General features: G+C 33.4%; 1 pseudogene; it reads right to left on the minus strand.

The window, feature by feature from the left end:
- Positions 1-222: 222 nt before the first annotated feature.
- On the minus strand, positions 223-2,675 carry LOC141673313 (auxin response factor 19-like; annotated as a pseudogene).
- Between the last annotated feature and the right edge of the window lie 1,343 nt (positions 2,676-4,018).

A 4,018-nucleotide genomic window follows, 5' to 3' on the forward strand; every position in this document is an offset into this window, starting at 1 on the left:
AGCATCCAATGAAATTTAAAACTTACTAAACTATTTCTAAAGTCTTATTAACAAGTATAGATTAAATCGGATACTTGCTTCTAACTATCAAAGTACCAAATTCTAACTACAAACAAACAAATCAGCTATCTTTTTCTTTTATTTTCTAAAATAATGTCACCTACTCATTTCAATCCTAGCCTCTGCAGACAACTCATCTTCATTTATCCTGAATGCTGTTGTTCACTTCCCATGCTCAATATTTCCTGTTTTCGAGGTAGCCCCGCAGATTCCACTATACTTCCCACGCCCTATAGCATATTCATGCTTGGAAAAATGATATTCACCATCCTGAACATCAGAAGTTTTAGCTTCAAAATTGGCCACCTCGACATGCAAAAGACAGATGTTTAGCAATGTTAAAAAGATTGTCTTCCATCTTGGAGCATTAAAAATAATTCAAGAAAGTCATTTAACAGTATATGCAAAGTGAATTTATCCTTGTTATGCATTATTGAATATGTCACACGCTTGCAAGTTTTAGAGAGGAGAACATATAATCAACACATATATCTTAGCAACTTGATTCAAGAAAATGTAAATTTTTAAAAACTTAAATATTGAACTCAAATATTGATACCTTCTGGTGCCTGACTCCTCAGTTTCAAACATCATCCGAAAATGCATGTCAAGGGAAATTTGGCTACTACATACTGCTTTGTAGTACTTAGCTAAAGGAATCACAAATTCTGATGGACTAGCCCTGAACCTGTAAAGAGAAAACTTTATAAGACAAAGTCTTTATGGAGTGCAAGTTGAGGGCTATTGTAAAAGCATTGTAATAATCCAATCTCAATCACTTTAAATATAGCACATCTAGCTTTCCCGCCTGAACATAATTTAGTATTACATATATATATGTGTGTGGTGTATGAGTGTTGTGCATGTGTGTCTCAGGATCCTGCACGGATATGGCATTTAAATAAAGAGACTATACATGAGAACAAGACAAATCAAGAATGAAATCAAAGCCACAAACCTTGGATTATAAAAAACTGTAAATAGACTATTGAGGGCAGCTACATGGGAAGAAGCGGCCAAAATTCCTATATGCATGCTATCACTGGATAACACTGACGATGATAAATTAGGGGGTTGGCGATTCGCCCCTCTAATACCAAGTAAAAGCTGTTGCTTTTCATCCCTGCTCATTATCATTAGAAAATAGTAAGGTATGAAGCTGACCCCAATCTTAGAAGTAAGATGTCTAAAGAGTAAAAAAAACCTTCTAAATACAACATGATTTGTAATAACAGTACAACTTTAACTAAAAATTGGGACTTACCTAATAAATAATACAGAGTCGCCTGCAAAAAGCCTCTTACCGCTCACAAACAAACTTCACCCAGTAGTAAGCAAGTGATGTTTTGGTTGTCCTGGAGTATGAAATTGTTGGTATCATTATGTTAATCAGGAATGATTATATACATTACCTACACATCAATAACTCATTAAACATCAGGGCTATAATATACATTACCACGGTAAATATGACGAAATGTCCAAACATTGTCATGCAAATCCCCGGCAACAGGTTCTTGAGCACGTGGTTGCATGGTGAAATCCTATAAAACATGAGAATAATGTTCAATAGATCTATACGTATATATACAATTTATTAATATATTTTAACTATTTTCATATTGAAGATTGTGATTTTATAGAGTTACATACAAGAGGAGGGACAATTTTCTCTGCTGCACGCAGGGGAACAGAAAATCTACCATGTGTGCAGGTATCACTTGTTGTCAAAGTTTTACAGAAGAATTATATTTATGGTTTATTCGCTTTCATTGACAGATCAGATCTTAGCAGCGAATCCTTGTCAAACTTCATACACTTTAGTTAATAAATCAAATTACTCTCGAACAAGTTACATTTGAGCATATACCTCATCTGTTTCAGGGTCAGCCTAAAATCATAAGAAATAGAGCTATATTAGCACGTGAAAAATAATTGAACAAACTAGACTGAAAAGCAAGTTCTGTATTGCATACATGTAATGTCACATTGTGAAGCAGGCACAACAGCTTTGAGGGAAGATTAGGATAGTTTGGAATTTGAGCATCTACATCCTTCTTCATAGATGCTACCACCTGAAAATGAACAATTCAGTTAGATACAACAAGTAGTCATGAACTGAAGAACCTTTGTTTATAATCACCATTAATGTTTTGGTTGTTGTAACAAACAATACAACATAAGTAAAGCAATATATTTTTACAAAGGTTTAAATCAAACAACATACAGTATTTAACAAACTACATAAAGTTTTGTAATACTTAATTGAGCTAAATAACGGCTTCAAGCTTATGGAAACCGATCAAATTCTAATCCAACACAAAAAACAAATTATGTCATAAGCTCCCAATTATAAAAATATTTCACATATTCCTAAACAACAATAGTTTACTCTACTACAATTTACTTACACTAACAAATAAATTTACAAGAACATCACTCATATATTAAGCATATATAGGTATAAGTCAAAAGATGCGATTCACCAACCTCTGTGGATAAAGATCCTCATCAACTGGCTTCCTCCACCTCCTCTCAGACCATTTACCACTACCGAAACTTCCCTTTCCAAAACTCGGTCCATCACTTAACCCCGCCACTTCTTTCTCCTTCATTAACCTCCTTCCAATTTTGTCCCTTTTCCTTCAAAACCTCCTCCCTAGGGCCTCACATTGCAAAAGGGATTCGACCCCTTAGGCTTAACAGCACCCACATCACACCCATTGCACCTCCTCAACAATTGGCACCTTTCTCGTCCCACCTCTTCCCCCAAATTAAGCTTAGGCCTCACAACATCCTCCCTCTTCTTCCCTCAACTCCCGTCCCTCTCGAACCGTCCCCTTCAAACTATCGAAAGCCCAAAACTTTCTCCACTCCTCCACTCGATGGGTATTAGCCATGGTTGGATTTCACGAAGGATTAAAAGAAATGATTTTTTCAGAATTGTTTGGTTAGCGGAAAAGTGGAAGATTCAGAGGAAAAGGGGAAAAACTGATGTGTGCAGAAAACAAAACTATAAAGGAAAGTTGCACACTATAGATTTGGGGTTTATATGAACCAACGATCAGGATTTATCCAAATTATGTTTTTCTAAATTGATTAGACTGTCCTGATTAAAAAAACTGAAGATACTGATCCGCGTGATGCATTCACCATCCAATAGTCTTCTACCACGTAGCGATCAAGTGGCTGATTTTCTATTTTATATTTATCAAATTAAAGAATAATTAAAAATCAATATTAAATAGCTAGAAAATTTTAAAAATTCTACAAAATTACTAAACACTCAAATAATTTTCTAGATAATTATAAAAATAAAACATCATATTTTTATTATATTTCCCCATTTTTTCAATATCAATTAAAAATAATATAAAATTAAAATTTTTAAAGAATAAATTATATATTAATTATAAATAATTAGAGATAAATCAAAGATTTATTATGAAATAGAGATAGGGCTTAACAATTTTATGGGGGGAATATGTCCCCTATATTTTCATTTGGGGAAAATATGCTGCCTACATTTTTAGACAAAATTTTCTTTTTTTTAATATATTTATTACATCATTTTTTGTTACGATACGACACAAACTGGGCATTATAATTCTTGATTATTTTTTCCAAACACTAGTAAGGATACTTAATATCATCCGTACGGTTGGATCGTCAAAAAAGTCATTAAAAAAAATCAAACATCGAAACTATGACGGAACACAAGACAGTTAATATTGTACTACAAAACATTTTATGTTAAATAAGACACAACCCGAGCATTTTATTTTTAAAATATCGTTTCCCAGCACTAAAATGGGTTTTAATATCATCCACACGGTTGGATCGTCAAAAAAGTCATTTAAAAAATTGAACAATGAAACTATGACGAAACACAATACATGCAATCAATAGTGTCCGGCACAACGTTTTATGTTAAGATACAACACTATCGGGAAAAAAA

Source organism: Apium graveolens, chromosome 7 (assembly GCF_009905375.1).
Source record: "Apium graveolens cultivar Ventura chromosome 7, ASM990537v1, whole genome shotgun sequence".
Taxonomy (NCBI): domain Eukaryota; kingdom Viridiplantae; phylum Streptophyta; class Magnoliopsida; order Apiales; family Apiaceae; genus Apium; species Apium graveolens.